Source organism: Pinus tabuliformis, chromosome 4_2, assembly GCF_031772625.1.
Source record: "Pinus tabuliformis cultivar Carrire ecotype Pingquan chromosome 4_2, CPIR1, whole genome shotgun sequence".
Classification (NCBI taxonomy): Eukaryota; Viridiplantae; Streptophyta; class Pinopsida; order Pinales; family Pinaceae; genus Pinus; species Pinus tabuliformis.
The window spans coordinates 950,742,136-950,764,937 of record NC_142304.1 but is presented as its reverse complement, the minus strand read 5'-3'; positions in this window follow the sequence as shown (position 1 = coordinate 950,764,937).

Sequence of the window (22,802 nt, the reverse complement as noted above, 5' to 3'; positions counted from 1 at the left end):
GGAAAATTCCAACCTGTACCTGGAATCTGCTGCTATCCCTGTTTATCACTCGTTCCTCAAAAGACGAGTCTTCTTTGAGCTCTTTTCACTGACTCGTAAAATATGAAAAGTTTGCCGAGTTTTGGCCTTCCAGCTCGTTAAATGACTGGAACGCTATCCCTCATCTAAATTTTAATCTTTTTGGACCTGAGGGATTATTGCACAAAAGGATCGAGCGCTTGTCTTGTTCGGCTCGTTAAAAGTACCGAACAGCCATCCCTTCTGTATTGTTTTATACTTTTTTGGACTTAAGGGATTAGCTGACGAAAAAGGAATCATGGAGTTAACTTTCTGTACCTTTTCAGACTCTCTAAAAATGAAAAGGACCGAGTTTTCCTTGTCGTTAGACTCGTTAAAATGATTAAATAGCGACAAACTTGTCTTTAGACGAGAACGAGTTTCCCTATCGCTAGGCTCGTTAAATCATAGCGATGGGCTTGCCCGAAGGGCAGGTTATAGAACAAGTATATGTTATCCTCCTCAAGCTTGACAAAAATAAAGAGGTACTGGTCAGAAATGACTGGGGAAAAATTGGGAGAACATTCAAAGTTTAATGGTAGCAAGTCACTCTTGAACATGACATTTTTCCTCCGTACCATATCGGGTTGGGTTGTCTCATTCACCGGTCTCATCACCATGGTCCTCGCCACACCATCCACATTTGGGGTAATGCTACCGATCCATCGCATCAGTGTCGTTATATGTTCAAGAGGGGTCATTCTGAAAGTGTCAACCGTGTCCCATCCACTGCCATACATTATCCTTCATCCATTCATGATCGCCACCCTGAATCATATGCCACAGTTTGTTTTCACCTCCACTAAAATCATTAGCTCCGTTCCGTGTCATTGATGTGGGATTGTTTAAGGCCCTCCTTTGACGGATCACTTCTTGTCGACTTCAGCTCATCATCCAAGAAGTTGATCTAGGGACACCCCCATCAGTACTTTGAAGCTTGCATGCCTCAATGGCAAGTTTCTCACTTCCGGCGACAGGTGTACATCAATGACCTTCGACCAGAAGATTTTGCGTGGCGTTCGACGCCAAGTCCTTTATTCACGCCACGTGAATTGTACTGCAGTACCTTGAGGGTCATCGTCATTATTGGTGATTCCTCTTGCGCTTGTTAACGGTTTTCATTATTGACCGGTAATCAGGCGATGTCTTTCCATGTTCGACTTCAGCGCAATTCTCACATGGATCGACTTGTAGTTAGAGTGAAGATCGAACGAGTTTGAAGACCCCGGATCTAGTTTCATCCATCCGGGCTGCGATATATATTCAGGAAATATAAAAGCATTTGCCGAGTACATCATTGCAGCAGATGATCATCCTACTCAAAGGATGATAATTTCAGCAGAAAATTATCAGTCTACCTTCAGACGATCGTCTGTCTTATGTACCAAAATGTATTTATAAAAGCTGAGCATGGGAATGCCCGCCTCAGCTAGATCATGAAAATAGAATGAAAAATAATGTATTGTATTGTATTGTATTACAGGGCACTCTCCTCAGCACTGGAACGAACTTCGGATCCTCTAGATAAAGCATTTCACCCGATAAACGGCCTCATACTTTAGGGGGCAACTGTTATAGACATTTTTGTGCCTCGCAGCATGGAGCATGAAATGTCAATAATTACAGGGATCCTCAGTCCCTAAACATGTTGTTCTTACCCCTAAAAGAACAAGGTCATCAAACAACAGCACTTCCAATTAGTTCTCCACCTGAAAACACTTCAAAACAGGCTTATTTTGGATCATGTCAGCTGCTCCACTGAGCTTCTGCGCTGGAATGCAACTGTCCCTCTTTGTACCTGCGCTGGAAGTCAAAAGTAATGAAGGCTACCTGCGCTGGGCGAGATTGGCCAAGTGGCACAGTCATCCTGCAAGGTGTCAACTGCCCAGGAAGCTTCCAAACTGACACTTGGTTCATAAGATTCGCCCTGTGATGAGTAAGAGGTACTTGATCACCATGTGTAACCAAGGATCTCCAAGTGGACTCAAGAACTGAAGATTAACTGAAGAGGGAGAGGACACAAGGCAGCTTCATGTCAGTCTCAAGCTGACTCATCCTCTCTTCTTCTCTCCTATATATAGAGCTCTTCTATGAGGTCTAAGGAGGCTGGAATTTTGTGTAAAGCAAGGAGGTGCTGTTGGTTTACAGTTAGAGCTATTGGGTGATTGTTTTACTAGAGGTGAAGAGGAGAGTTCTTGCTGCTGGGGAGGTGCTGCTGGATTGGAGCCATCATTGGTTGTAACCTTCTCAGAACCCTGTTACTTCTATCAATAAAGTTTTGCATGTTCTCCTATATACTTGTATTACATTGATGGATTGTATTTACTTGTATATTTGATTCACTCTAATCCATGCATCAGTTATGAGTACATGTATCTTGTAGTTTTCCTCTCTTGTTTTGTGCAAATCTGTGTGTAGCTGGACCGGCAAAGAGAGCAAGGAGCTGGGAATAAGAGACAAAGAGAGAGGACAAGGATCGACTAAGCGAAAGACACCAGGTTGGTTAATCTTTTCATCCTTCTCTCTGTACTTTCATAAAGGAAAACATCAAAGCTTTACTTTCAGTTGTTGCTAAAGACTGTCACCTTTAGAGTAGGGATAGGGTCATCCGCATCGGATACTTTTCCCCACAACACTTAGTTCAGATCAAGCAAAGTATTACAAACCCATAACCTACATACTAGATCTCACACTTCATCAGATATTCAATACTTGCACACTTGGCCTAATGATCTTCTCCTCCTTTTATAGTCTTAGGCCTTTCTCAATACCATGGACTAAAACCACTTAGGACCAATACCTTGGACCAAATACCTAGGGTCAATACCTCGGACCAGATACTATGGACCAATACCATGACCCAAAATACCATGGACCAGATACCATAGACCAAAACTTAGTTTTCCAACATGTACACACTTTCCCTTATGTGAAACTACGTGTGTACGTCATACGCGCCTTTTGTTTTGTTAACCCATGTGTATATGCTTCTTTGCCGAGGTGAACCTGAGTATACCTCTTTTTCTTCATTCTTTGTAGTCTGATCATTAATTCTTTGCTACTGACATGCTACACTGTGATCTGTCATCTATGTCGGTTGCCATCAAGGACAACACTTGAATCATAATGCCAACAGAAGACTTACTTGACTTAATGTATTCACCTTAACAATTCAAATTAGGGTGTTGGTTACAACCGAGAATGCACCCGTACAATTCAGTTAAAAAATGTTTGTCTGCAAGTGATACAAAAAGTATTGATGATGTTGATGTCGTCTTGGCTTGAAATGCTTGATTTTGTAGCGTCCTTAACTTTATTGCTTTGATTACATGATGTGAAATGTGCTTGCTTGGAAGATCATCTTATCAAGTTGATGATGTGACGCTTTGTGCTTGTGTACTTAAGCTTGATTATAAGAGCTTGATTAAGCATTCTTATACTTAAGCTTTCTTATGTGCATGTAGTTGTTTAAGCATAATACAAAGAGATAATCTGAACACTAGTCATGTAGACACATGGTGTACCTAAGATCCCCTTATTCAATTTCAGGCAGATCTAGGACACATGCACCACAAAAATTATGATTGTATTAATTACTAGAGTACATCATTCTTTAATTTCACAACTTTGTCTTGGAAACTTCTCAATGAGAATGTCACACTTGCAAACTTTTGGAAGCAAATTGTCTTCAAAAACTGCCTACACTAACTCAATCTCTCTCAAAGGAAAATATTACTTTGGATTACAATAATGGCCTTCACTTATCACTCCAAATTTACAAAACACTTCCACATCAAAGACTTCTAAATTTGTATTGACTTTGGAAAATGACTCCTTATCACTCCAAAATGACAAAACTCACACCTTATTACTAAAAAATTTAAAAACATCAACCTTATTATAAAATTAATCCCAATCTTCACCCTTATTACTCCCAAATAAAAAAATATTTTATCCCCTCCTTATCTCTCCCAAAATATCGTCTTATTGCTCCCATACAAAATATGCATCTTATCACTTCATTGCAAATCTTTTAAAAAATATTTTTATAATCCATCTTATTCCTCTAAAAGCATTATTTTATGATCCCTATAAAAAAATGCTTTTACATTCATCCCATTAAATTATAAACTTAAAAAAAACACTCCAAAGTGATGTAATGTTTCCTTGGTTTATGAAAACGCTTCAAAATGATTTAACGTTTATGCATGTAAAAATATACACCATAAACTTTATGCATGTTATTAGGTGGAGAGAAAAAATGAGAGAGGGCATAAATAACCTTAAGGAGATGACAAGTAATCAACCAGTTTGTTGAGCTTTGAACTCCACGCAAATGCTGGTTCTCTTTTTTTTAAACACATGCTGGTTCCAAAAAATACTAATTACATTTGGATTTTTGTCAAATTTCAGTCAAAATGTATGCTGGAAGGAGATCGTCTGCGCGAGGAGCTCAACAATTCCTATCATTTCTTTGACAATAAAATACCAACATATGCCAGCAGAAAATAGGGACGTTTTCTTCTAATAACGTGCATAAATCTCTAGCTGTTTCCAATCAGGAATTAAAGCCTGGCTGGAAAGATATTTTCCGCATGAATCAAAAAGAGCTTTAATCTGCAATACACAAGGTGTCAAGTGATGCTTTGCTTGATCCACGTCAAAAAGCATATCTTATTCAGAACCTTATGACTAGTCGATGGATTGCTGCCCAGCAGAAGTTGCCCCAGTCAAGAGCCAGTCAGTCTGGGAATGGTGAAGACACACCTGGGTGCTATCGAGATTCAGATCAGAAAATATTTGGATGTGAGCATTACAAGAGGAACTGCAAACTAAAAGCTGCTTGTTGTAACCAACTTTTCACCTGTATATTTTTCCATGATAAAGTTGTGACCCTCAATCCCACAAAGGCCGATTTAATAATTTGTATCAGGGGTTTCAAGTCTTATATCACCATGATTAGAGTGGAGAGTGGATCTGTGAGATATGGGGTACTTAGATAATTCTGTTCAGAGGAAGTAGAATTTTTGTTCCGGGGCACTCAAATTTTACCTTTGTTTTAGAGGAAGTCATGACGAGAGAGACTTAGCTGCGAAAAATTCCCCTACTAATAAAGTGATCATCTGAAACTGCAAACACTTAATTTCTTGTGTTGAGCTCTCAATTGATCGCACCAATAACAGATTTACAGAGGTTTTTACATCTCCTCCTCCAGAAGCACAAGGACATACTATTCAAACTGCAAAAGCATCCGGACACCATCAGTTGATAGACCCGTGGGCCACATTGCTGCCTCCTAGAGTGCCAAGCTCTGCCAATAATGATCTCAGCTATAGAGTCACCATTCCAGCTCATGTTGATATCAGCGACTCACCAGCAGATAATTCCTTTCACTTTCAGCAGTTGGACGACTTCAAATCAGAAATCTACCTTCACGTGGCAGATCATATTACTCTCATTTCAATCGACACTTTGAGACTTTTTCTTTGACTTGGGTGAATTAGAGACATAACTCTCTCATCATCTAATTTAGCTATCAATAAATCAAAACTGTAATATGCAAACAAATCAAATATGTAATACATGTTTCCAACAATGGGTCACAATCCCAAGAACAATTTCGATTCCAGCTCTGATACTATATGAAGAAAACTAATAAACAAATAATACACACTCACACTCATAAAATAAATATAAGGCATATAGAAAATCCAGACACAGTGGAAAAGGCCTCAGCCTCATTGTATTCCTCTCATGATGCAATCAAATGTACAGAGAATGATAATAGTACAAATAAATACATGAGGAAGTTGGTCTCAAGATAGTACGTCTATCTTGGACACTACGGTTGAGAAAATATCTCAACAACACACTAATCTAGGAGCCTAACTAGTTGGAGAGAATATCTCAACCAACTAATACTAAAATGATTCCTAACCATGAGGAACAAACTCAATCTAGAAAGGTAGGATTAAATCCTAACTTTCATGATTTTAATTAATTTAATTATTTGGACTTAGAATTGTTTTTAATGTGAGCATGAGGCTAACACAAACTTAGAAATAGCTTCTTCTCTTTCACCAAGTGTCAGCTCCTCAGGATAAGCATGGAGATCTCTGCCCTCATGGATGTGGAGCCTTGAACTAGACCTATGAACATGCAAAACATGTATTTGGAGGTTTAGGAAAAGTATTAAGTTCTCTACATAGTGGCTATTAAGTTACGTTTGTTCAATATTTAGGAAAATATGCAACTCTTTACATTAAGCCCTTCTATCATAAAGGGTTAGCCCTGACTGGCCAACTCTTATAACAATTGGCCTAAAAGGCCTTATCGTTTTGTTCCTCATTGAAAGCTAAACTGTAAAGGTCTTACAATGTTGGGTTGATCCTTTTTGCCAATGGGCAAGGAAAGATTGTGGATGGTCTTACTCGATCTCTACTAAAGCAAGGTTATTCCAAACCTTCTAACAGTTGATGAAATTTTCTCGATTGATTTTGTTTCATAGTTTCTTTATTTGACTTGCCCGTATAATCCGAAATGTCATGAGTCTGGTTCATTTTCTGAATAAAGCATATTTTTTCATAGGGCTTTGTGTTCTTTTGGAATTTTCACCTTATTTGTTGGGACATATCATGAATTATAGTGTCATTACCTTCATGATAGGGACAAAGGAGAACCTCACACAACTTGCTTACAATTCCAGTAGGAATAAAATAGAAGGACAACGTCAATAAAATGATTCAGAGGGTATACCTTGGGTTGTTTAATTAATGGAATTATCCAATGTTCCTGAACTACAAGTACAACATAAAAATCAATTGTTCAGGTTTCAATTATTGTTTACTAATCTATGATAGTTCATCACAATTATTTTTCTAGTTCCCCGCAGACAACTTTACAGTGATGTCGTTCCATTATGATGGGGTAATAGATAAATGGATTGATTTCAAATGGGTTGAAAGAGCTATTCATGTTGATGCAATCAATCAAATTGAGTGTGAAGATAAATCAAATTTAACTAAGAATTTAGATGAATGGGATAGATTGATAAGTTTTCGAATTCATTTCACCAATTTGGACAAATTTTGTAACTACATGAATTAAAAACTAAAAAGACATCATAATTTCAAGGCTGATGAAGTAATGAACAATGGAACTAAAAAAATCACTAGAATTATTGACAAAGGAAACTAAGAAGAAGCTATGGAGATATCCAAAAACAATGAGTATAACAACGAATCTACGCTGCTTAGTGTTAGGTGTAAAAATGATCTTCATTATTTTGGTTGATACAGAAGTCACAAGAAGAGGTGTTGGCACTACTTCCACATCATGGTGGTGCCTGAAAGGCATGCTTTCATGAAACTTGGAAATCTCAAGAGAGGGGGAGGGAAATCCATTCAATCCAGAGATGGGAGAAATACCAAACAAAAAGCAATAAAATGCAAAGGAAGATATTTAAAAGTAAAACAAGATGTCAAAGGGAAGGACAATCCAACTCGCCTTATTTTTCGCCTGGTTCCATCAACGACTAGTTTTGGAGGAGCAACCCAGATCCATTCGACCACCTTCCAGTGGGTTTCTCCATTCCTAGAAAGTCCACTATTGTTACATATGCTGCAGTGTCACATCGACAAAAGTGGAGGAAATAGATTGGATTATCCATTGGTAGGTCGGATCACAATTATTCAGAAAACCTCCATAAATAACAATAATTTCCCATCCAAGCGCATGCCAAATGTACCAAGCACAAGAGTTGAGGATCTTTGGCATGTACAAGAGGCTAGATAGGTCCCCACATATAGGAGACATACCAAGCACAAGAGGTTGTGGATATTTGGCTTGTACAAGAATTTAGATAGGCTGATCTATCTTACATTCAATAAATAAATTTTATCATATGTATGAATGTATGAATGTATGAGAATGTTAAAAAATAAAAATAATAAATTGAATTAAATTAAATTAAAAAGAGATGTTGCCATGCCAAGAGCATGCTTCCCAGGTGTCGGAGGTATGGATTTACAAGTTCCAATCTGTGTTCGTCTAGAAATGCCCATTTTCGCCTGAAACAGAGCTTAAGAGATATCTTTTCATCATACTTATTTTCTATTCACCTCCTAAAGCTAGCTACTGAGGAATTATTGCCTTGGTGCCTAGTGCATCCCTTTTAGTAGCCTTTCAGAATGTTGTTGTCACTGAAAAGATGGAGCTTCTTTCCAGAATTCTCTTAATGCTGAAAAGCTGCAACTTCCTTCGCATTCTTCTTGACCTCGGTGTATGTGATACACTTGCATTTTACCTAACATGAGCATATGAGATACACCTATTCCCTCAATGTCCATGCCTTCCTCTACCACTGCCAATGATTCTTTACATGCCAAGAGCATGCTTCCCAGGTGTTGGAGGTATGGACTTACAAGTTACAATATGTGCTCATCTGGAAATGCCCATTTTCACCTGAAATAGAGCTTAAGAGCTATCTTTTCATCATACTTATTTGTTATTCTCCTCCTCCTAAAGCTAGCTACTAAGGAGTTATTATCTTTGTGCCTAGTGAATCCCTTTTAGTAGCCTTTTAAAATGCTCTTGTCGCTAAAAAGTTACAACTTCTTTCCAGAATGCTCTTAATGCTGAAAAGCTACAACTTCCTTGGCATCCTTCTTGACCTGAGCGTATGAGATACACTTTCATCTTGCCTAACCTGAGCAGATGAGATACACCTCCTCCCTCAATGTCCATGCCTTCCTCTACCGCCGCTAATGATTCTTTCCCTAGATAAATCAAAATAGCCTCTAGAAGCTTTCAAAGGAGATGACTAGAGCAGAGTAGACCAGGACTCTTGGATGAAGCGACGAAACTAGGAATCCAGGGTGAACCAGGAAGACTGTGGCAACACAGGCGTTTCTTCTTTTCTTTATTTTCCACCTTAGTAGGTTCCACGCCCTTGTTTCCCTCATGGAAGTGGTCATATGATGCCCAGATAGAATAGTGATCTTCTCTGACTCTTCAGGGAATTGTAGTAGCCTAACTAAATCGCAAAATTGCAGTAGCCTAAATCCTGCAGAACAAATGACTGATTCTTCTGAGGGAATTGCATAAAAAAAGACTAATTCTTCTCAGGGAATTGCAGTAGCCTGACTAGTGTGGAACAAAAGGCTGATTCTTCTCTGTGGCCATTGTATGTAGGGAAATGTCAAACTCATGTCAAACCCAATTGTCATTTTTCCACTCGTTGAACTAGGATTAGTAACTCGAATTGAAACGGAAGCATTAATCGCATAGCGTTGGTGATGGGGTGATGGGTAGAAGCAGGTCTTTACTCTCAGTGATTGGTAGGAGCAAGAGTTCTTTACTATTAGGTAACTTCTATATTTTTTCTTCGTGAATCATTCCTGGTATGGCGAAGGTAACTTTTGTATTTTTTTCTTCATGAATATGGCGAGGCAAGCAAGTTTCCAGTCCTGCAATAAGATTTTTTGCTTATGTACCTACTTCCATTGTTTCTTATGTACCTACTTCCAAATCCAATGTGCCATAATTTTTTTAAATTTTGTCATTCCCACTAGATGCCCCCGATATTAGCCGATCATCCATTCAATGGACACAATGGATACCTAGTTACATGTAAACAGAAAAGAATAGTGTATGGCACCTGGAAGTTGTGGCAGGTAGCGGTGGCATGTGTACAAGCAACGGTGATAGGTAATGGTGGCAGGGGTGATGGTTCCTCTATTATATGCCATGCATTCAATGGAAATCGAATCACCATAGCAACTCAAACTCAAATTAATGTTAACATTAATTCCCTATTGCAAAACATTTCAAAAAAACTAACTGTCTAAATCCAGAATATCATATAGTCCAGCCTCTTCTGCCTCCAGAAGAGGCCAAATAAGAGGGTAAAGTTGAATGAAAAGGGAAATAAAAAATATGAAGAAAAAAACTTAGAATACTGAAGAGAAACTAATGTCAAATTCCATCAAATCGATTACTATAGTCCCATGCCATTGCAAGATAGCAGGGACTAATAATACAAGCAATAACTTAGAATATTCCCAGTAGGGCATGATCCCTTTCTAATTAATGAATGGAAAATTGTCATTATAGCATCACCCTCACACTTAATTATCCTGCTTGAAAATATGAGAAGCCCACAAAACTCTTACAATGGTATATATATGACGAATTATGAATTGTTTTTGCTTTAATTTTTTTGTGTGCTATAACAATGGCATGCTATACAATTCTATTTTAATCTCCTAAAAGGTATACAAAAATATGGTAGCATCCATATGAAGGAAAAGGTGGAAGTCTCAGCATTACAATTATTTAACACAATGTAAAATTAGATTATATCATGAGTCTAATGTGTTCTCATATATAATCAATAAAGCAGAATTGTCATCCTTCATTTTTTTTACTTGTCCGCATTGAAAACTGTAGATCCATTTGTATTTCATCAAGATGAATATCTCAGCTTTTTAGTCGGAAACTAATATATTTTCATTTAACTATTAATAAGTGTTTTTAATTAAAATATTTATAAAAATTATGGTAATTTTTGCAATATAATAAGACTACAGAATTTCTTTTACAACATATGGAAAAGTTCACAAGAATATTGAATATAAATAAAGCACACATACTAAGGTAACATTCCACTAGATTTTTTGGCACATATAACAATTGATACTATGAAAAATATCCAAACTATTAAAAAAAAAGTGGTTTCTTAAACTATAAGCCATGAAAAAAACATTCATATCAACTAAGGCACTAAATTTTGAAATAAAAAATTGTGCCACAAGGAACCATCATGTGAAAACAAAATAGCTATGAGGTAAGTATTATCTATTAAAGAAAGCAAAAAATAAAAAGGTTAGTTGGTCTACACAAACATAGAAAATTTTCAAGCCATAGTGAGGGTCATGTTAGAACCTAATAGTGGGTATCTTCATCTTTGAGACTTCTTAGTAGAAATAAAAAAGGATCAATATCTTCTAGGAAACTACCTTATTTAGAAAGATTAGTTACTTACAATATAATTAATCCATTAGATTGCAATAACATTGGGCATAATGGCTAAAACAATTCATAATACATAGGGGTGGAAGAAGGGGATGATTCTCTTAAATACCTTGTGAAAATTTCAAACTGGAACCCTATTGAAGTAACTCGGAATTATTTTCCTAATTGTTAATTTAATTTAACAATTTATTTTTTGTTTACTATGTCAAATACTGATGCAATCTACACACATAAAAACTACAGAAGAATAAACACTAGAAGAAATTTTAACACACACAAATAAAAATAATAGTTATTTTTGGAAAAAAATCCTCGAAAAAACGCAACTTGGGAACACCAGTGCAACAAAGGAGGGTATTAATATTATGCATCAATGAGAAAATCAGAGTACAACTGGATGCCAAAATCTAGAAATCCTACAGAGAAAAATACTGGCAAAAATCTAGTGTTGAATTTTCCTCGTCCTACAGGAAAGCTCCTGGCACGACTTGCCTTCAGAAATTCAGCCATATGACCCTCTGTGTCAGCGTCTGCACTGCTTGCTAGACATCTATCGTAAGACTGGTATCTGACGAAGTTGATTTGCATTCATCTATCTAGAAAGATGCTTCTATAACACTCTAGACTCCTTCCTCGCCTCTCGAATTGAAAACATCAATCCCTCTTAGCAATTCAACTTTTCCTGTAGAAGCTACTGCGTTTCCCAACCACCGGCCTCTCTATGGCTCTTCTACCTCTCTGAAAATGCACTCACTAGATATGGAATGCCTCTTCCAACCTTAATGTCTCTTCCTCTCTCACACTTCTTCGATCTATAGCTCTCTCTCTGACAACTGACTCCTGCTACTTTGGAAATCGATATGCTTAGAAATAAAACCTCACAAGTATATTCTCCATCACCAAATCGACCTCCTCTTATAATCCTCTATTGGAGCACCAATGGCCAAGATTAAAACATAATCGATGGATAGGATCATCTCTACATCGATCTGTGTGAGTTTCTAGATGATTTTTACCTTGACTTAATTAATATTGATTAATTAACCATATTCCCTAAGGTTAGGCTTAGGAAATATTTAAAGACTTGTTAATAATCTAATTAAGTCATTTCTAGGCGGAATTTCTGGAAACAATTTCTAAGCTTTGGAGAAATCATGTATTCTAGCCTCTCCACCAAATTTTGTGGCTAGAGCACATCCGATGCTACAAAACTAACACTCCCTCTTGGCGAGGAATGTGTTCTACCACTGCACTTACCGCCACAACACCTTCTCTCAACATCATCTTCTGTCACTTTGTTGATGTTTGGCCATAATTCCCACCAACCACTACGCAAATCTGATATACACTACATTTGTGCTACCACTGACATTGCCATATTGCTACTAACATTGCATCTGCACTGCAACTCCCTCTCATCTATTGCTACTACAACTACAACATCCGCAGTTGAAAAGCATCCAAAATACTCAATCAATTGTGATTAGTATAATGCATCTGTCACCCAAGTCTCTGATTGTGGTTAGTATTTGCATTGCCACTGAAGAATCCACACTACCGTTGACTCTGCATTGTGCTAACAACACTACTGCCAACTCTGCACTGCACTCCCTAGCATCTAGCTACTACTAGTCTCTATAATTGTTACTCGGTCTCTGACTGCATCAACTACCACTGATCCATCTTGCTACTCATCACTATGGGCCCCCGTAGCAAGGTAATAATCCATGAGGTGGATGCCTCAAGGATCCTTCCCATCTGTAGTGCTTTGGGGCTACAACTCAAAATCACCCCACCGCACTCTTGGAGGTATGTCAACAATCATAACAAAGTTGTTGGGAATGGGTTCTCCTAAGGATAGTTTTGGGGCCAAAAGCCCATTTTTTGGGTCAATTTTGTAATAAAGTAGTAAAGTCTCCGCACTTTGTGGTTGCGGAGCATGAAGGTTTCAAGAGTCATAAAAGGGTTGTCTGCCCATATTTTGTAAAGTGCAAATTTAGCTGTAAAGATCTACCCATGGTCCGCGGACCATGGGATTGTATAAAAGGAGCTAAGTAAGTAAGCTCTAAGTAGTTTTTAGAAATTAGTGAAGAATGAAGTGAAGAGTCTTGGTAGAGAAGTCTAAGCATTTTGGGTCTTAGCATAGGTAGAGGCTCTGCAGGTGAGTGTGCAAAGGCCTAGGGTGGAAGCTCGTAATTGAGTGCACGGACCCCTGCAGCTGTGTGCGCAGGGTGGATAGAGTCTGTATTAAACTGAAGATATCAATAAAGATAAGTATTCTGCAATTCTGTGTATTTATTTCTTGTATTGCATCTGGTTATATTACGTTTTGGGTTTAATTTACAATGTTTATGTGATGCGTGAATGTATGTAATTATATTGCTTAATTGAAATTAAGTAAGAATATCAGTTTACGCGGCGCTAACTGTGATTGTTTAGTAAGATAATTAAAACACTTAAGATAACTTGGGAACTTGTACAATACATTGTCATAGCAACACAAAAGTACTTGGACCATGGGCTAAGGCTGCACGTAGGTCAATCGTACACCTTCGTGGAGATATTAAAGGGTGGAATAAAGGCCTAGACTGACAGAGCCCTAAAGCTTAGTGACCTGAGCGAAAGTAGGAATAGAGGATATAAACTGACATCATGACCATCTCAGGGTGTGGAAACTTGGTTCCAACATCCACCCATATTGATTTGGGTGAGAATTCGATCCGCGCTCCACGGGATGATGCTGAAAGGGCCAGTAGTGTAGGGATTTGTTTGGCTAACTAACACTAAACTTGGGTTAGGCCCCACAAAGCCAACAAATGGTTTCATTGTCGGGATCGAAATCTGCATGAGAGATGTGTGAAGAGGTATGGTGCTTGAAATGTAAAGGTCAGGGGCATGACAAAGACCATTGCTCGGTCTTTGTGAACTATAATGCAGGAGGAGGACCGATGCCTTTAAGGCCAGAAGCCTAAGAATAACCGAGCATGGGGCCTACGTTGTTGTGCGCTATATGTCAGATAGCAGGAAAACATGTGACGAATAACTATCATTTGCTGCAGAAGTTTGTACAAACATTGAAAGAATTGTTTTGCAACTTCTACAGGTTGGTAGGGCATGATGAGCACAACTGCTGAAGTTATGAAATGATGATGGATAGAACACCTGCCTATAAGGTTCAGGTAGAAACGCGCCCCCCTGAATAGAGCGCTGGGATGATGCAAACAAGATTTCAGGGGCGCGGATGAGGTCGAGGCAGAGGAGGACCTATCAGAGGTCAGGAACAACTAATTTGTTACAATTATGGAGGACCAAGACACTATGCTCGTGAATGCACTAACTCAACGTGTCCATCATGAAAGTATTTGTACTTTTTTTGATCATGAGACACAAGAATTTCCTACACTGATAGTGAGGATATGTGATGAAGGGGTGCTACCACCTCAGCCAACTCAAAACCTACAGATGATGAGGTCTGAGCCTCACGAAAAGGATCTGAATGTGAATATAGTGCTTCGAAGTGCAATTGCAACGGGTAATGATAAGGGGAAACAAATCGAAGACAACACATGGGTTCACAAAGCTCTAACAAAGTAGGCTAAATTTCATTTGGAGCACGCATGTGAAACATTCATGGAAGCAAAGAAGAGCTTCGCTGAGGCCTCTACCTTAGGGTGCAGGGATAAGCCTAATCAGGAAATGGACCCTTCTTTGCTGATGACCTTTCTAGAAACCTACATGAAGCTACTGCGTGAGAACAAGGCTATGAAGGGGTTATAGGAGATTATAAATAGATGTGCTGGAAACACTCCTAGTGAACCACGTGTGGTACAAAATATTGGTAAGCATAAAGCAAGGATAGGACAAGAGATGAGACTGACTACACAGATAGGAGAATATGAAATGGATCAAGTTATTTTGGATCTATGATTATATGTGAATGTTTTACCAAAGAAGACTTGGGAGTGGATGGGGAGACCCGTGCTGCAATGGTCTATGATTCAGTTAAGGATGACAAATCAGTACAAGATCATCCCCATGGGACAACTGCAAGGAGTAACTATAGATATTGAAGGCATGAGTGCATTGGCTGACTTTGAAGTAATAAAAATTGTGGATGACAACAACCCCTACCCTACGCTCCTTGGCATTGATTGGGCTACTGACATGAATGGGGTAATCAACCTAAAGAAGTGAAAGATGATATTTGAGAAGAAATCGCTCCATGTAATAGTACCCCTAGATCCTGCTAAAAAATCGCGCTATACTGAACCAGTCTGCGATTATGAGAGCAATGACGATTTGGACTGCATATATAAGATAACCGCACAAGACCAAGATTGGGTGAATCCGACAGTGGATGGATGAATTACATGTGATCGCGAGAGTTCCTGCAACTCAGACTCTGATGAAGAATTAGATCACTAGAGGAATCGGCTACATGAAGTAACCACACTGAGCTGTAACATGATGACTCGGCCGTTGCGCTGTGTATCATCAGAGGTAAGAAATTTTCCCACTTATAATGGCTTGAATAATGTAGATGTATTTTTGGATGCATTTGAGAGGGAGGTACCAGAAAAGTAGCACTTCCAGGCTTTGGAATTGGCACTGCACACTACGCCTGCAAGATGGTGGGGTATGCACAAGGGTAGGTTCAATGATTGGCACGAATGTCGGAGGATGATGAGAATGCACTTTGGGAAGTCAAAGGTATGAATGATAGAAAAATATGATGGGAAGGATGACCCAAAGGCACACTTGGCGAAATGGGCTAAGTCTTATGGACCGAACCCCCAACCTGACTGGGTGCACTTGTTCTATCATTCCTTGGATGTCATCCCGATGAACTGGTACTTGGAGACAGAGCTTCGCCATGGCACAGGTGAATGGGATACCTTGCGTGAAGGATTCATAATGACATTCAACTTTGAAGACGGGTTTGACTGTACTGACGAAGCGCTACAAGAAGTTAAAGTAGCAATCTTTAGGATCCCACAGCATCCTTTGGATCTGATTCAACCCGACTGGAATAATTAGCTGAGCCATGCACTGGAATGCTATAACGTGAGTGGTGAAGAAGAAGGCTAGGATCCATGAAGGATTAATATCTGTGAAACTGAGGGTCATCACGAGGTCGAGGAACCATATATTGAGAAATTTGATATAATCACACCACTGAAAATGAAACAGGTAAATATTGGTACGGAGGAGGAGCCCAAATTCCCAAAGATTGGAGATTACTAGGATGACACGATGGTAGATAAGGTTACTGAATTGCTTTGCGAATACCAGGATTTGTTCCCTAACAAGTTTACAGAGCTAAAGGGGATAATAGGAGACCTGGGTATTATGAAGATCATGTTAAAACCCAACGCAAAGACAGTTAAGAAAAGACCTTACCGTCTCAATCCAAAGTATAGAGAGAAGGTCTACTTAGAGCTAGACAAGATGCTTGTGGTAGGCATCATTGAGCCCGTAGAAGAATCTGATTGGGTGAGCCCAATGGTGGTATAGGAAAAGAAGTAGAAGGATGAAATAAGGATATGCATAGATCTCAGGAAGTTAAATGACGCTTGCATACATGATCCCTTTTCGAATTCATTTACTGATGAGGTATTGGATAACGTAGGTGGCCAGGAAGCATACTCCTTCACTGATGGGTTCTTTGGGTACCGTCAGATCAAACCAGAGGATAGAAGCAAGATGACCTTCATGGCTGAATGGGGATGTTTTCAATACACTGTGATGCCTTTTAGAGTGAAGAATGCGCCTCCAATTTTTTCGCCTAGTCATTGCAACATTCAAAGAGTTCATTCATAAGTTTTTGGAGGTGTACTTTTATGACTGGACTATGTTTGGGCTAGTGAAACACCATGTGGCAAGTTTGCGCCTGATGTTAGATACTTGTCGAAGGTACCAGATTGCACTTAATCTAAAGAAATGCCTGTTTTATGTTCCTTTTCGGACTTTGTTGGGTCATGTGGTTTGTAGACAAGGGCTGATGATAGATCCTGCGAAGATCATAGTGATACTTAACTTGGAAGCACCGAGGAGTGTAAAATAGATGTATGCAGCCTTAGGACACACTGGATCAAGCGTTATGCCTAGATCACCGCGTCTATGGAGAAGTTTTTGAAAAAGGATGTCACGTTCTGTTGGAACAAGGACTGTAAGAAAAGCTTGGATGTATTGAAAGAAAAAATGGCCATCACACTGATTTTAGTGTTCCCGAATTGGAAGAAGGAGTTTCATGTACATGTAGACACGTCATGTGTAGCACTGGGAGTAGTACTGACATAGGCTAGTGGAGAAGAATTGGACCATCCTATAGCATTCACAAGAAGGAGGTTATCTAAGGTTGATAAGAACTATTCCACCATCGAGCGTGAAGGGTTAGCCATGGTATATGCACTCCAGAAGTTTAGACACTATTTGTTGGGTGGACATTTTAAGATGTATACGGATCATTATGCGTTTCAATACCTAGCCAATAAGCCTATGTTGGGGGGGAGAATTTGTATGTGGTTGTTATTGTTCTAGGAGTATGATTTTGAAGTTATTGTGAAGCCTGGATGACTGAACGTGGGACCAGACCATCTGTCATGCATCAAAACAGGGGAAGGGCCCACTAATTTGGAGGAGGGATTGCTTGACGCGCAACTATTTGTAGTGCACATCTCGGAAGGTCACTTTGAAGACATCATACACTTCCTAACGACAAGAAATTCCCTAGAAGTTTACACCGTCCAGCAAAAAAAGGAGTTAGTGGTATGCACGGTAGACTTTTCTGTCTTTTCCAATAATCTTTACAAAATTAGATCTAATGAAGCATTACGACAATATGTACCAGAGTTTAAAAGGAGAAGTATCCTCATGGATTCTCTTGGGGGTGCCGTGGGAGGCCATTATACAGGAAGAGCAACCGCGTAGAAGATTCTACATGCAGGGTTGTAGTGTCCTACCCTCCATTAGGATTCAAAAGCATACTACAAGGCATATGATGTGTGTCAGAGCACTGGTAGGCCATCGTGGAGGGATGAGCTCCCTTTGAACCCATAGATGATGTCACAACCTTTTGAGAAATGGGTGATAGCTTTTGTGGGATCCATTCAGCCCCAAGGGAAGAAGATGGGAGCGTGGTACATTATCAGCTCAACTGAGTATTTGACTAGATGGGCAGAGGCACAGCCTGTGAATGACTGCACAGGTGCGACTACTACGATGTTCCTCTTTGAGTATGTACTGACGCTATTTGGGTGTCCAAAGATTTTGATGAGTGATCATGGCGCGCACTTTTTGAATCAAACAATCAGTGCACTAATGGAGGAATTTCATGTATATCACTAGAAAAACATGCCTTATCACCCACAGGCTAATGAGATGGTGGAAGCATTCAATAAGGTGCTGGAGAATGCGTTGACCAAGGTTTGCAACGCTCAATGAAGTGATTGGGACCTGCGCATACCCGCAATACTATGGGCCTATCAGACGACATGAAAAAAGTTGACGAGACAGACACCCTTTAGGCTTGTATATGGTGTTGAAGCAGTGATACCCATGGAATACATTGTGCCTAGTCTACACATAGCGGAACCAACCGGTATGACGGATTGTGGAGCCCTAGAAGAGAGGCTCACACAACTGGCTGAGCTTAAGGAAGAGAGATTTCTAGCTGGATTTCACCAACAGGTCCAAAAGAAGAGCGAGAAAGCATGGCATGATTGGCACATTAAGCTACACACCTCTAAGGTAAATGATCTAGTTTTTTTATATGACAGTAAGTTTGATAAATGTCCAGGGAAATTCAGAATGCACTGGTTAGGGCCCTATGTCATTAAGGAGATTACCATTGGTGGAACAGTTTAGTTGGTTATATTGAATGGAGATCCCTACCCAGGGGAGGTGAATGGCAGGCGATTGAAGCCATACACCAGTGATCCGACCAAGTGAGTATATGAGAGTAACATAGTCTTAGTGCTCTAGGCAAGTGAAAGGAGGTGTAGGACTATAAGCTACACTACTCGGGTTGGGGAACTGCAATATTGGAGGATTGTGTGGAGCAAGGAAATGTCACAGGGTTCGCGATAGTGCAAAGGAAGTTTCACTACCTAGGGAGCAATTGTGCAGGTTAGTAGAAAAGTGATTGTTAAAGTCACTATTCATGATTTGATGGTTGAAATGCAGTGACATGGAGTGGGTGACTGTCATTTAGGACAAACTTTAAGGGTAATATCCGTGAAAATCTGCCGCCAATCCAGTGTTAATGAACCGAATGTGGGGGGAATGGTCGGATTTGAATTCAAAATGGCTTATAAATTACAAGTGGCTATGCAATGAAAAACACTTAGTATTTTGAGAAAAGAGTTGTTGAGCTCTTAGGCGCACATGAACCATGAATTCTTTGAAGCTTTGATAACGAGTTCGACATTTGAGCAATTACGAAAGGAGACACAAGAACTATTGAATAGCATCATATCGACACACGCAGAAGCTATGGACATTGAAGTAGTTACAAATGAGGTGGCTATGCCGGAAGTTGTTAGGGAGGCAGAGGGAGTTGCTCTAGAAGTTTCAAAGGTATTACCTGAAGTTCCCAAATCTCCACAGACACCTAGACCAAATCTGACCCCAACCATGGAGAGTGCAAAGGATAAAAAGCGCAAGAAGGCTGTGGTACCAGTGTGCATGTTGCTGAGAAGAAACCCACCAAAGATCAAGCCCACCGCATAAGAAAAGGGCAAGGCCATTAACCTGGAGCCGAAGGAAGAAGAAATTGATGACATCCCAATGGATGATGAGGACTTGGGGGGTAGAAGTGGAGGAATTTGAAGTCCAGGGTGTTGACCCTATCACTAAGTTACCCGAGTATGTTCCTCTACGCAAGGGCAAGACCAAGGTTCCAAAAGAAATTGACAAGAGAAAGGTCCCCTTGTAAACCCCTCTGCTGTCAAATGATATTGTCTTTAAGGGACCACACTTGGGGTGGTTCCTTTGTTAAAACAGGAAGATTGGGACTTAGCTGATCTTGAGAAGTTCCCGCACTTAGCTACATAGTTGCTAATTTTCTGTATTATCGACACAACCAACGGGTGAGTGCATTGGAACCATAAAAGTGGCTCAGGGGAGTAGAAAAGGCAGGTCTTCTCAACCTGCTATGGGTGCCGCACTACAATCGCACCCCCATTATAATATTAGTCATCAAGCAGCAACTATGCTTGGTGCACGATGGGTGTTTGTGGTTGGAGGAGCTAATACCCATCACCAATAGATTGATCCATGGGATCATGCAGCTGCCCTACGTAGGAGAAAATCTGGCCATGGTGTTTGGCAAAAAAAGTGGCGAGAAGGTCCTCGCAGAGGCCATGAAGGAGAAATTCAAGCTCGTGAATAAGCCACGAGGATATGCCATCTCAAGTATTAGTGACCTTGCAGTCAAGGTGGCCACACACATTTTGGCAGGAAAGGTGATGAGCCTCATCATTGGGTAATTATATGATCCTTAATTCAGCTCCTAGCTTAGTCAAATGAACTATTCTCATAACTTATTGCATACTTTTGGTTATATTTTTTTTATGAGATGAGTTAGAGTTGGATATTTTTCTTTGTGGTCTAATGTGCATTTAATGATGGATTAAAGGAGAAAAGCAAGGAATTTTGGCAAATACCAAGGTCAAAACTTGAATGGGACAAGGGAGAGGGATTATAGGAGGTAAATCCTCCTCATTTACGACCCCTCCATTTGAATATTCCTCCATTAGCTTAGAGTGCAAACAACCAAATCATGAGGACTAGAAGGCAGCCGAGAAAGTGAAAGACAAAGCACCATTTTATCTCGAGTTTGGGAGTTGAGCCTCCCTAATTTTAAGGAAATCGTTGGAGACTTCAGATCTATAAGTAGAGAGGCCTAGGACCTCAGTAGGATTTAGATTTTTGATTGTAAAACTCTACTCTATTTTTCGAGCTGCAAGACTTGTGATAGTTCATTTGATGTAATATGTTGTTTTGGTAATAAGAATGAGTTTTGTTTTGATCCAGCACTGAGTTAACTCAGAGGGCTAAAGCTCCTGGGTTAGGTCCCAACCTTAGCAGCCAAGGCTCCTCCTTATTGTACATGTATGCTTAGTGTAGATTCATAGCTTAGTTGTTAGTTTTCTTAGTAGATGCATTTCTATTTCATGTACTGTAGATCAGATTGGTTGTGTGATAGTTTGCTTCCATTTATGCCTTCTTTCAAGTAGTAGGTTAGCAAGGAGAAAAAGGATCACCACAAGGTTTTCAATAGGTGTCTCGGCCTCACTTCCTCCCTCTAGGACCATGACTTGAGGAAGGGACCCTTTAGCAGCCCAAAAAACACAGATTTCTAGTTCTTTTATGAGCTTTGGAGTTTGTTGTCTTTAATTCAGTAGTTGGTTAATGCTGCAAGGAAGATTTTGTTGTCATCCTTTTCCATCTCCATTTATGCAATAAGATCTCACTCATGCTTTCATTCCCTTCACAACTTTCTTCATGCATAATATAGGCAGTTGATTCATGCTTTTCTAGTTTATGAAAAATGTATCTTGTTGCATAGTTATTTTTGGAAGACATACATGTTTTATGTAGAGTAGGTCCCTCAGCAGGATACGAAGAGTTCATGACCAGTAGCCACCTTCCACTTCATCCACCCTAGCCATCCCTTGTTTCATTGTCACCCTCACTAGTTTTTCATCATTTTTCATTGAAATTTCCCTAAACACATTGAGCGAATCTAGGAATCTCTTATCTTGGATATTGACTCCTGAGTTCTCCTAGACCATCTAATACTCCATTCCACCCATCACACACCTTTCCTAAGATTCCCAACACCTCCAATACCTCACAATTAGCTCTCATCTGTATCATGTAGGTTTCCTGTAATTCCTACAGGATCATCATGTAGGTTTCTAGTACATCCTGTAGGTTTTCTTGAAACGGTGTGTTTTGAGGGCGAATTTATGGGAAACCTCTAGAAAGTAACAAAAATACTCCTAGGATCCCTCCACACCATCCAACCACTCCATAAACCTTCTACCCATCCTCAAACACCTTCCATCCACCTTTCACATCCACAGAACCATTAGTTTTCATACTTGATTTTTCCTGAGAAACCAAAAAAATGAAAACAAATTTAGTTTAGTTTCTTTCCTTGCACATTAGTATGGTTTGATGCTTTTTACTTCTGCAACTTAGATAGTAGCATTTGTTTATTATTGATCTAGAAATTCTTCTTAGCATAGCTTTTTAAATGGTTAACTAGGGTATGGTGTGGTTTAGCATTACATGTTTGCCTTTTCCATCACTGTAGTAGAGTAAGTCTCTTAGAGTAGATTTTCCCTTCTTCCATCAAAGAATCAAGGTTCTTCTAAATCTATAGAATTCTCGCTTGTAACCCCATGGGTCTCTCTCTAGCTGAACAGTGACAACAGGAAGAACCGTCACTTTCACTTGTGCATGTAGCACTGTCACCTCCAATTTTGTACGAACCCCAGGTTAATAAGTAAAGCTGGTAGCCCAGAAGTTGCAGCATCCTTGTTGCACTACTGGCCCTCATCTCTTTTTGGTGCTGTTTATGGGGAGGTGTCTGAGTAGAATGTGATTATTTCTTTCTTTTCTTCTATTTCTTGTCTTCAATATTCTATCATCAGTTTATTTATGAAAAGGTAATATAGTTGTTTCCTTTCTTCCAATTTGCA